Raw genomic sequence first — 13735 nt, 5'->3', positions numbered from 1 at the left:
GAGGGATATCAAGATAACATGAAAATCATGGAATCATAGAATCCTTAAGGTTGGAAAAGACCTCCAGAGATCATCTAGTCCAATCCCTCTGCACATGTAGGGTCATCGAGTGCATTTGGAGCAGGATTGCATCCAAGTGGGTTTTCACAAAATCCTCTCCTTGGGAAAGACCGGCTCCATCAGCTTCAGGGCACAAAAGGACAGTGGAAGGGTGAGCAAACAAGAGACAAAAGGACTACTGGAAAGTGTTTTTTTTTTTTTTTTTTTCTGTTTAAAATTTATAGTAGTATAATTTATGCTTTTTTATGTTAATTTGAATGATGGATAGTTAATTTTGAATGATGGAATGTTGTACCTGGATAACAAGAAGTCTTTGTTGTTCTTTGACTAGATTATAAAATCAGTCTAACTAATTATATATTCCCTTTTGTCCATTATATATATATATATATATATATTTAGTGCTAAAAATGATACTTGAGAAAAAGACAAAATGTGCTACAGATGAAAAACAGGGAATATCCCTTGATGGACACAGATCCTGGAGCTGCTAGCACAGGAGAGAATCTCTGTCCCACTCTCTCTCTGTGAGCCCCAAGCACATGGATCGCTGTGCCCTGTCCAGAGTGGCTTAATGGCAAGTGGTTAGGATCAGCATGAATGTGTCACTGAACAGACAAAAAGAGGGTGCAAATGTGGATTAAATCATCTTGCTTATGTGCATCTACCTATGCTTTCTGACATACTTTCTGCAGGGTGCAGAAATTGGCCCTTGCTGGGCATTTCTACCAAGCAAGTCAAGGAAAGACAGCATGAACTTCAACCAGTGGTACCAGGGATACCACAGGTTACAAATGTTTCTAGAGTTCCTTGTCAAATTGGTCCAAATATCACCTGAAAAGAGGTCTGAAGCATGGGAGAATAAAAAGCAGTGAAATGGATTAAGCTCCATAAAGAATATGAACTTTTATTCTGAAATAAAAATGAAAATGTCACTTGGGGAACCTTTACTTTAATGTATCTTTTAATTTAATCTGTACTTATTCCAACACACCACTTTTTTTTTTTTTTTTTTTTTTTTAATAAACAGATTAGAAAGCTGCGTAACAAACAACAGGGTGGATAGCTTATCTCTGTGCCTTAAGAAAATACAGTGATTTCAACTGCAAGAAGAATTTGAGTCAATAGTATGCTGGGTGTCAGAATCCTTTTTGAAGAAATAATAATTATAGACAAGATAGTGACTGAGAAATAGGCTTGCAAGAAGCAGATCATGCAGATTAAATCCATAAAATCCATATCATACATAAATGCCTGATTTCTTCTATATAATATTTGATCACAGGAAATGCAGTGATCTAGACACTTTGAAAGCACTTACTTAAAAATATTAGAACAGGACAAAATGAAACTTCTGTCCAGGAGAAGTAGCTGATTGAAGAAAGGACTAGAAAAAATGGTGCTGAAACGGGAGCCTTGGTAAAAGGGAGATTATTGGAGAAGCTCTTTAGAGCTGTTTTTAAATTCTGGTGATGGGTACAAAACAACAGACTTACTTACAAATAAAATTTGCAGATGACACAAATTTGGGTACTAATATTTCTCTAAAAGTGAAGAAATGGCAAACTCTAGAGAATATTTTGGCAAGTGAACTCATTTAAATAGATTTAGACTGGAAATGGGAAAAGATATTTATATCCAGCAGAGCATGAAACTGAAGCAGACCTCTCATTTCTAGAGTGTACAGAACAGGCCAAGCCCACTGCATGGTAAACAGAAGACAAAGGGCAAAAAAATGTAAGGGAGTTTAAGTTTTCAAAACTTCAGCCCCATTAATAATGCATCATTATCAACCAAACTCGAACTCAGTCTTTGAAAACTTCCAGACAGTGATTAAGACACCTGGGCCATAAATAACCTGCAGTATGCAAGACTTTTTTCCTCATTGGGTGTGATTAGGAAACACGTGTGCTTGTATTCAACTTAATTTTGAACCAGCACAATTACGACAAATCATACCATGGTTAAAAAGCTACTTTGCTATCTGTTTTACTTTGAAATGATTTCAAAGTTTTATTTTTTAGTGTCCCTTTTTTTTTTTTTTTTTTTTCAGTTTTCACTTTGGTGTAAACACCATTCAGGGAATATTTAGAAAGATCTACAAGGAGCCTCACAGTAGCATAAAGACATCTAGGGGGAAGAGGGCAATACAGTGAGATTCATTCCACCACCTGACATTAGCCCATAAGCACAAACAACAATTAAACACCTACACATAACTCAGTAAGAACATTATAGCATCAATTTAATTAATTACATAAACACATTAATCCTATGTCACTGTGGTGCTCTACAACATCCAGAACAACCACAGAGGCCTGAGATATATGACTTGGGACCTATAGAGGAGTTTGAGAAAAAGAGAAAGAAAGAAAAAGAGTAAGGAAGAAAGGAAGAGAAAGAATGAGAAAGAAAGAACAGACATCAATATTTTCACCACTGTCTGGATTGCTCTAACAACTTCACGTCTTTGGAAAAGAGTTAATATTTATCACCTCTTCAGTTACTGCATTACGCTGTGCTCTAACTTCATATTTCTCATGCTGCTTCTCTCATTTTCTCCTTACGGATCTCAGTGAAATAACATCAAAGGCAAAAAGCCAATCAGCCTTCATAGACAACTCCTTCCTTTTTGTTTTTTCCTAGATTACTTGATTTCTTATGACCTTTACAACCCTTTGTGTTTCTAAACAATGTGAAGAATAAAAACAACAAACACTCGAATATCACCTCAATAGAACAAAGGAGTAAACTAAGAGATTTCTTCACACCTCTATAATACCTGAATCTCCAATGAAAATTAGGTCCCAATGGATTTAAAGCAAGAATTTTTTGCAACACACAGAGGAAGTTTCCAATTAGAATTTAAAAGATGTTCATATGAACTATTCAGCCTTTTGAATCTACAACCCTCAACCTGTCAATCTTGTAAGAAATGACTCACCGATAACATTTCTTGAATTTCTCTTTTTAGTCACAACTGGAAGCTTAGCAAGAACAGCATCTCCTACAAAGTTATTTTCATTTGTTGACTTGCCCAGCTACTGAAATATAAAATAAAATAAAATAAAATAAAATAAAATAAAATAAAATAAAATAAAATAAAATAAAATAAAATAAAATAAAAGATACTGCACTTCAGAATCTCAAAAGCTTTTGTTTAAAGTCAGTTCTAAAGCTGGACAAACTTATGCTGTGAATTTATCTTTGATTTTTTACATTTATTTTGAATCTAAATGTCTTTAATGTGCAAAAGATTTGGTTTATTTGTTATTGCTTGGATTAACAGTACTGGAAAGGTCTGTTAATAAGACCGGCTAAGTCTGTTCCTGGGCATATTACCTCCATTAAGGAGGACATTTTTCAAAGCCAGGGAATGGTAGCTAAACGCATGATTGCTATTGACATTCAGTGAGATGTAGGTATCTAATTATCTTATATCAGATACTAGATATAAGAATTGGCAACTTTATTCTGCAAAGATCAGTGTCAATGGGCAAGAAAGGATTATTGGAGGGACTCATTTATGCTCATCTTATAAATTTTTGAGGTTAGGCACAAAGACAGAAAATATTTGACCTATGACAACTTTTTTTTTTTTTTTATAAAAACATGACAATGAAAAAGTTGAGTTTTCAGCTTAACTAAGTGGGCTAATAGAAACAAAATCCCAGCACCATGACAGTGATTAGATGTTCCACAGGGAAAAAATAAAATAAAATCCACAGAAATTTTACATGGAAATCTAGAGTTAATATTTTTTCAGACCCATGACAGCTCAAGCAATGGTACACTCTGCCAGACAACAGCAATGGGACATCTTTCTGCATATGAGAGAACTTGCAAAAAAGCCTGAGAATTTGGCCTTTTTCTTTCAGAAACAACCAATTACCAGTATTTTCAGATAAAGAGCTATGCTTTTATTTACAGAGCTAAGTTTATTTCAGTCAAGATTTTGCCTGTTATGCTACCTGAATGCAAGCTAGGTTAAAAAAAAAAAAAAAAAAAAAAAAAAACTCCCTAGCCCATTTGCAATTCAAACATGAAATTTCCAGCAAAACTGCAGTGCATCAACCCAGAACAAACAACTCATCAAACCCCATAAACATGGCATGATCCCGGTAATGAAAAATGAGCTTTGCAACAGCCTGCAATTAGCTTGGGAATGACAAGCACATTCTAAACCTTTCTGAACATATGGGCAATTATTGAAGAACTATGACAGTAATGCATCAACAAGCATATCCCTCTTACCGTGGTTCTACACTCTTGTTGCTTTTTAATGGATCTTAACATGCCATTTAATAATTTGGTGACAACCTCATCACCCAAGGGCAAAGATAGCAGCCCACCCATAGTGAAAGGAGAATTAAAAGGATGTTATCTGCAAGGAAGGTAGAGATTCCAGGTAAGTTCCCTAAAATGTCATTTTTTCAGCCTTCAATTTGCAACAAGGAAAATGGCTTCAGAAGAAGCCAATCTTATCATTTGCTGATGGGAATTTTGATATTTCTATGATAATAGATGTTCTCCTATAATGAGACGCAAGAACAGAGTAAAAAGAAGAGACTAAGAGGTCAAAGAAAGAAGAGTTTGAGCTTCATCAAGGGCCTTAAAATGTAAGTCCATTGAACCCAAAATATTCCAATGCCAGAAACCTGAAAATCATTATTAACATCTTGTATTATGATAGGATCTAGAGGCCTTCTGCTCAGGGGAGAAAAGCCTTCACTGACAAGTATGTTGCCAGAAGACATGAATAATGAATAAAGACAACTTGGGAACTCTAACTTCAGATGAATAAGAGGCAGTAGAAAAGCATAACTACTACTACTACATATTTTAAAAGGGAAAATTGGGAGAAGAAGGAACAGTCATTGGTCTGCTTGTACATGGTTGCAGAGAATTACACAAATAAACTCATATTTGCATACTTCACATCTAAACAGTTTCTTTGAAGTTGCACTGGAAGACACCAAAGAAACTGAATAATGAAACCAAAATCCCCAACTCAAATCAGAATTTCTACCCTAAAACCTCCTTTCTTCAAAGAGTAGAGCTCAAAAAATAGACTGCAGTTAGGCTTTTATTTTACCTATATAGAATTCAGGAGAGGAGACTGGAGTGGGAGAGGAATGGTAAGCAGAAAGATTAGGGATAATATTCTCCTTCACACTAAACCACTGCTCCCAGCCTAAGTTATATAGCAGAAGAAAAGACAGGAGTGAGCTGACATCAATCATCCTTATGAATCTTTACTTTTTATTCATTGTTCTATTGATCTCTTTCAGCACTATTTCATAGGTAGATTGCAATAAAAGTCATTTCTTATTATGTCTCCATTTTAACTCATGAAGTATATGACACAATAGTTTTTGAATGAAGGACAGGTTCCCTAAGGGAAAGAAAAAAACCCTGGGTAAAAGCACAGATTTATTGATCTCTCCTTCAATAATAATGATTAAAATCTAACCAAGCACTATTGCCTTAATAAATTATTCAGCTCTCTTTCCCCTTTCCACATTCCAACTGGATGCACTCCAGAAACTGAAAAGTTTCATCATAAAATGCTGAAAATACTATCTGCTTCATGCAGTGAGCCATGACAATGTTAAAAACACACTAAATAACAGCATCTTGCAGACGAGAAATACTTTGGCCCAAAGCCCAGCTGACCAGGGAGCGCAGAAAGAAAATAACACAAGCACCAGAAAGCAGGGGAAAAGATTTTTCATTTCTTTCCATTTTCCAGGCAAATTCAAGGGCACAGCTTTCCTTATTCAGCCCCACATTTGCTCTTTCGGTGGAACAAGGACAGTTGTCCCCGTAGCTTAAACTTTCGCTCTCATACACCCCATGGAGATATGCTGTCGGCTCACACTAATCTATAAAGTGCTTTCACCTCACCCAAAATCTTACAAATCTTCCCTTGTCATTTTCTGCCTAGGAATCCTCCTGGCATATTGAAACCAAAATCCAAAATTGAGGGCCCCAGTCCTGGGGCAGAGATTTCCAGAAAGAGGCATGATAAGAGATCTGCTGCAGAAATAAAGCTGCAAAAGGATGTAATTTCTTCCTTAGTTTACAATCCTGTAAGTGCCATGTTAATGTTTCATTTAAAGCCCCTGATAAGATTAATGTATATTGTATTTTCGCAAATGATGAAATACAAAGGTATTACCTCAAAAGGTAATTTTTCATATTCAATATACCTATATATACAGAAGGAGCAAGCCAGAATTTATCTTCAGTCTTTTTATTATCATATAATATGAACCTTCTTGTACACATTGGGAAAAAAAAAAAAAAAGGAATGAAATGAAATAGCAAGGAGACTAGCATAAAATAGATAAAATTTCTATATAGTGGTGATGGATTAAAAAGAAATATTTCACATAACCACTTCAAGTTAACCTTTATACTGCAGCTATAGTGCATAATTGCCTACCTGAATTTTTAAAGAAACACTTCTCTATCAAGATGACACTCAATGCAGATAGGAGTGGAGAGAGGTAACAGTCAATTGAAGTTAGATTAATGATCGAAACTATAAAGATCTCATAGTAACTTTCCAGAAAGGTCAAAAGAGTCATATAAGCAACTGCTTTTCCTTGTGATTATAATTCGCCTAGTTTTCAATAAATGATTATGTTTTAAAAGGGAGCATACAGCCTGGAGAAGAGAAGGCTAAGAGGGGATCTAATCAGTGTATATAAGTACCTCAAGGGAGGGAGTGCAGAGGATGGTGCTGGTCTCTTTTCAGTGATGGCCACTGATAGAACTAGAGGTAATGGCCACAAACTGAAGCACCAAAAGTTCCACAGGAACTTAAGGAAAAAATTTTTAACAGTGAGGGTGACAGAGCGCTGGAACAGGCTGCCCAGATAGGTTGTGGAGTCTCCTTCTCTGGAGATCTTCAAAACCCGCTTGGACGCAGTCCTGTGCCACGAGCTCTAGGTGACCCTGCGTGTGCAGGGAGGTTGGACTAGATGACCTCTAGAGGTCCCTTCCAACCCTAAGCATTCTATGATTCTATGATTCTATACCTAGACCGACATAACCCAGTGATGAGATTTTTTAGCTCAAAAAAGCTTTCTTTAAAACAAGCTCCATAGCTTTATGGTAAAATTAGCTCCAAGGCTTTATAGATTAACCAGAGGATATGATATTCATAAAAATTATTATAAGATAAGAATATTGGATTTGGAGGGTTTTTTTGCTATTTAGATTGCATCTGTAACATCAGATGTGTGCATAATTAGTACTTAAGGCATCTAGCAAGTCCACAAACAGAATTTAGATTTTCATTCTTTAACGTACTCAGGACCTACTTGTTCAGGCCTGATTAAGATGAATTCAAATTCAGTTTAAAGCAACAGCCATACATTTTTTTTTTCCATTTAAAATTATCTCAGCACCTTTTGATATTAACATCAGTACAATAACAGAACAATTCCATCTCCAAAGCAAGTTATATCAGTGCTTTGTGATCTGCTATGATGGGTGCTATGATGTAATAGCTTCATTTATAAAAACAGGTTCTGAATACATGAAGCACCACTTCTTCCAAGAGTATGATTTGCGCTCAGTCGAAGATCATATAACTTTCATTTCACATACACTGTGCTTTAAAATCTGAATGCATGCTCGCAACACAAATTTACTGACCTTTAGGTCTGTCCAAAATTTGATCTCAACTTTAAAGAGACACACTGAAACCACCTTAGAGAGAGGCACAGCTCTAATTCAGGATAGCATGGTCCTCTTTTAGCTGGAGGCCAGCAGTAGAAGACCCAAAAAATGGTCTGTGTCTCTACAAATTATTTTTCTAAACATCCTAATTAATAGGCAGGTGGTTTAATTTTAACACACAATTTATGACACATGATATTTTCACCTCCTCTGGAAAAAGCAGCATTTTCAACATACAGTTCAAAAAATGGAAGGCTTAGCCATCAGAGCAGTGAGGATCCAGTTGGATGGTAGTGAAGACAGGAAAGAAATCCTTTATTTGTAACATGAAATTAGTTTCATTTATGAATAAGTATATAGGCCGTGTGATAGCAGGGAACTGAACTTGCTGACACATAAGGTTTATTGCCTCACAACAGCAGCTTTGTTACTGTGTATCGAATACTTCTGCTAAACACAAAAACTTGTTATTATGACTTATGACACATGCTATACCTCTCAACTCCAGAATAAGTTATTAGACTGACATTCTACCTTTTATTTAGAAAATGATATGTCCATATCCAGTTAGAGGGACCCCTTAAAGTAAGACTTCCAGGATGAATTTGGAGAGAGATTGCTGAGAAAATACTCTGTAGTAAAGAGGTTAACATTACTGATTGGGCTATTTTTACACCTAGTTTTATGTCTATTATTTAATATCACCTTATCCTCCAGGATACTCTTTCAAAGTCAGTACTAAAATGCATAAAAGCGCATCTTAGATATTCTGAGCATCCAAACACAAAAATACAGACTTGCAGAGGAGCCAGCAGGGCAATTCTTAAGGGAGACTGTGCAATTATCCAGAGTGAAAATCAGAAGAGGAAGATATCGACAGAGCAGGACTTATTGAATTTAGGAGTAACTGAGCAGGCAAGGATATTGACTCTCAATAAAGTTTTCACTCAGGGCAAGATTTAATCTGTGAGAAAACCAATCTTAATGTATAGGCATATGATTTAATTGTTTGCCCAACAGAAGACCTCAAGAAGAAGAGATAAAATTGGTGCCTTAAGCCTTGCAGAATAAGCCCAGATTTAAGGCTTGAACTCACTATCCCTGTTTCTCTAACTCCTGTTCTCTTTTTCTCTCACACACATTTGGATACAGACACACACACACCCTTTTCGCTACACCGGTTTTTCTGCTTCTCAGTTAGAGCGCAGACTTGCCAATGGGACCCTGAATTCCACCTGGCTGGTCCATCAATTTCTGTAAATATTTTATATTTTTCATGAATATATTAGTACATTTTACCAGTAGTTCAAAACATTTTAACATGTAGTTCAAAACATTTAAGGTTACCTCATCTTACTTAATGGAAAACCAAACAAATCAAAACAAAGTTGCTCTCCTTCTTCATCCTGTAGACTTACAACACGACTTGAAACATAAAACAGACCTTCTAAGCCCAATCTTACATGTATCCTTGCATATCCAAATGCAAGGGCCAAGTTTCAGAAAAATATTTCTCCTGACTCTCTCTCTTAACATTTTTTTTCTCAAGACTGGATTACTGTTTTTATTTTCTATTACTGTTCAATTTTCGAACCCCCACCACTTCTATTAAACCCGTACTAACTCAGAAGACATTCACAGTCTTTCAACTGGAAAAAAAGTGGCAGGAAGGCAAGAAGTTCAGAAGAACTTCTTGACAGTGAGGGTACCAGAGCACTAGAACAGGCTGCCCAGAGAGGTTGTGGAGTCTCCTTCTCTGGAGATCTTCAAAACCTGCTTGGAGGCAGTCCTGTGCCACGTGCTCTAGGTGTTCCTCCTGGAGCAGGGGAGGTGGGCTAGATGATCTCTTAGAGGTCCCTTCCAACCTCAACCATTTTGGGATTCTGTGAAGGCTTATATCTGGATTAAACAAGTTTTATTGAACCTGCTTACTCTTACAAAGAATCTGAAGAAAATTAACTCACACATAACAATAGGAAAATCATAAATCAATACATAATACTTTGTCTGAGGCAAGTGATACACATATGAATTAAATTTGTTAACAATTTCAACAAAAATAACAAAATCACATGACACTGCTAATGAAATTTAAAATTAGACCTTAACACATAGCATACGGCATTGTAGGCAAATTTTTCTCCTATCTTTGGATGGTAGTTAAAGGCTATTTTTTGACAATATAAATCTTGAAGTTTTCACTTTGTGTGCTACTGACACACAGACTTGTGCGCTATTGACACACAGACTTGAGCCTTGCCTAAACGAAACACAGAATCACTCAGTTAAGCATGCTGTTCCTCTACAGTTTTAATGGGGAGAATTAGAAGCCCAAATGCTGCGTGGAGTCATACTAAGTTCAAGAAAGAATGCTAAAGAAAAGCAACTATCCAAAATGACAGTTTTGTACTGTGTAGTAGATCTAAAGAAAAGAGCAGAATACTCCTCTGAAATAGCATGTTAGCTTCTTTGGATTCTGTCCTAGGTAATTCTTCTTCCCCCTTCACACCACTGAGCCTTAGGCAACCTTGGAAGTAAGTGCTTTCCTGAAACGCAGCAACACTTCAGTGCCTCTTTGTGGAAAGGCAAGGCCCTGAACTAAACTAAGAAGTCTCTTCAATTAAAACCACGACTATTTCCAGAGACAGGGGTACCTATGTGTTGCCGAAAAGTTTGACTACCTCTTCTCTTAGAGAAGATGGAAAATGGTCGATAAAGTTCCATATTCAGCTCTTTTAGAATGGTAAATAAAGTTTCATACTCAGGTCTTTTAGACAATATATTTTGATACTGGGGTGTTTGCTTGTTTTCACACTGATGAAAGGGTGAGTTGGCTTATTTATTTTTCTGATATGTATAAGAACTTGTTATCTGATCCGTGTCTCTCCAGACATCTTGAGCATTTATTTGGCTTTGCCCGATATGCATCTCCAGAATGATGAGTGTAGAAGGGGTTAATAGTACTGCATCCTTGCGTGAAAAACCTTGAAAACTTTAGTTTGAATACATAATGACAACTATTTATTTTCTCTATATTTTTTCCAGCTAAGACAAAATTTGTCAGCACAAAGTGAGACCAGGTCAACTTTTGTTAGTCATAAGACTGGAAGCAACTATTCCATTGATAATACTGCAAGATATTATCTTAATCTTTTAGCAATTACATCCTGGACAATACACAGATAATTTGTAGTGCATTCACCACACTGTGACCTTTTTCTCTAAGGAAAAAAAGAGCAGAGAGTATCCATTTTGACTGGTTGGTCATTAAGAATCTATGCCTTGTTTCCAGACTCAACACAGAAGAGCATATGGAAGGGACTACACAGGATCTTAGATTTTTCTATTGTGAAGGGAAATTTACTTCATGCTTCCTCCAACATACTCTGCTGAAAGAAAATGCATATTGCTTGCATGTTAAGATTTGCTGTGCTTATGTTCTTCTCAATCATAGCCTGAGTCCTTATTTTGCTTCACGCTATTCATAACTGCACTTTCCTTGCCACATTTCTTTCTTTGATATTTTCACTTCAATGTATTAGACCTGTACTAAAAAAAAAAATCATGCAGCTATGTTTACGGTATATCAGTGAGATGCTTTTATCCCTCTCTTTTTAATCAGATCAGAGTACAGAAAAAATGACCAGCGGCGTCAACCTTTTGGGGCATCTGTGAGTACACAAAATATCAAACTTGATGTCTGGAACAGCAAGAATATCCTTGTAATAACAAAGTTTGTTTGGTTTAAATGATTTTCTCAGTAATCCATAAAAAATATGCTTCATTTATAAACAGGAAGCAGCTCTTTAGTAAGGACTCTCACTTTCGACCATTCTTTGCCTTATTTGTTACGTACCTTTTAACCTTCGGATTGCTCCAGATCATCTTCAGAGTAGATGTATTCTCTGAACCTGATAGTGCTAGGACAGGGCAAAGGGAGGAGGAATTGCTCTTTTATAATACAAACTTACTGGGTCTGAAAAGAGGTTACACAACCAAGCTAAAGTGACTTAGCAAATTCTCACCCAGCAGTTGCTTGTGACTTTTTCCCTGATGAAATTTAACACGACAAAATTTAACTCTTTCTCATCACTGGTCCAGGGTTAACAGACTATGGAAAGAGTTAAGCAGATATAAGGTAGCCTAGGAGGATCATTATGACTTGAGCATGTGGCTAAGTTCGTTGCACAAGAATCGTAAGTATTCCACATCCTAACTCTTGAGAGCTTAGCATTTCTTTGAATAGAAAATAGGAATAAATAGAAATAAATAGGAAAACATAGCATAGATACGGGCACACATAGTCATTTTATTACTGCAGATCAACTGGCAATACTTACGACAAAATCAAATGCAATTCAAAAACCCATCTATTTTACTGCACTCAAACTAAATCAGCCTGTTGAGAACTGCAGTGATCCTATGGATAATTAGCATTGTGATTGTTATATTTGTTTCTTTATGAGACTTTAATGCACTATTTGTTTCTCCTCCTTCTCTTTTTCTTTTTCTCTTTTGATATTTTAATGTGAATCATTTAGTCAAAAATACTTTACTGACTCTACAAGAGTAAATGAATTGTAAACCTCCCACTCATATTGTCCTTTTGTCTGTATTATTAGCTATGACGGTATTTGTTAAAACAGATTATCTCTCTCTGAGAAGAAGAAAGACTAATGTTGCAGTAACATCTTATTCAGTGGAAAGCTTATAGCGCTGTAGGAAGGTGGATATAACTTCCACTGATCTCCCAGTTCTACATATATAGACATGGCAAAACAATTAGAGAATCACAGAATGGTTGAGGTTGGAAAGGACCTCTAGAGATCATCTAGTCCAATCGCCCTGCTAAAGCAGGGACACCCAGAGCACAGGGCACAGATGTCCAGAGAAGGAAACTTCACAACCTCTCTGGGCAGCCTGTTCCAGAGCTGTGTTACCCTCACAGTCAAGAAGTTCTTCCTCATATGGAAGTGGAACTTCCTGTGTTTCAATTTACACCCGTAATGGCCTGTCACCGGCCACCATGGAGAAGAGCCTGGCCCTATCCTCCCTACAATCACTCCCCAGGTACTTGAACATGTTAATCAAATCTGCTCTCAGCCTTCTTCTCTCCAGACTAAACAGGCCCAGTCGCTTAGTCTTTCCTCATATGACAAATGCTCCAGTGCCTCAATCATCTTTGTGGCTGTCCGCTGGACCCGCTCTAGAAGTTCCATGTCCTTCTTGTCCTGCGGAGCCCAGAACTGCACACAATACTCCAGGTGTGGCGTCACCAGAACTGAGTGGGAGGATCACCTCCCTCGACCTGGTGGCAATGCTACTCCTCATGCAGGGCAGGATCCCATTGGCCTTCTTGGACACAAGGGCACATTGCTGAGTCATGGTTAGCCTGTTGTCAACCAGGACAAAATTGCTATACATGTTTAAAAAAAAAAATAAAAGGAAAAGAAATGGAAAGCCCTTTTGTCATTCACAGTAGACTCAGTATTAAAGTATTTAATTGGCAGTTGTAAAAATGAAGGTGGAGCTGAAAACTGGTCCTCCACTTTCTTGGGTGAATTGTCGATCGGATCCCTACAATAGCAGTTAATGCGCTTGAGAAAAGCTTTTGGTGGTTTACCAGGGCTTCATACAGAAATGTGCCATGATGCCAGCTGGTTTGCACACTCCAGGTAATACTACAAAAATAAAATATACTGTCTGGCTCTTCGAGGAAAATTGACTAGGCTAGTGTGAACTTAGACATCTCTGGATATGCCCCAAAACAGACCCACAGCAAACCGTTGACATTGACTGTATAGTTATATCTGCCTGGAGATATTTTTTGTTTCCAGTTTTAAAGGACGTGAAAGTGGGAGATATGAGAACTGAAAGTCTGTCTTCAGCAACCAGACTCTTGTCTGTCACTTTGTGAACTTCATAACATGAAACGACTAAAAGCGGAGTAATTTTCTGAGCATCAAGGTGTCAGGAGATGCCT

This window comes from Tinamus guttatus, unplaced genomic scaffold (assembly GCF_059628265.1).
Source record: "Tinamus guttatus ecotype Peru unplaced genomic scaffold, ASM5962826v1 Tinamus_guttatus_pri_ptg000602l, whole genome shotgun sequence".
Classification (NCBI taxonomy): Eukaryota; Metazoa; Chordata; class Aves; order Tinamiformes; family Tinamidae; genus Tinamus; species Tinamus guttatus.
This window is presented reverse-complemented; position numbering follows the sequence as displayed.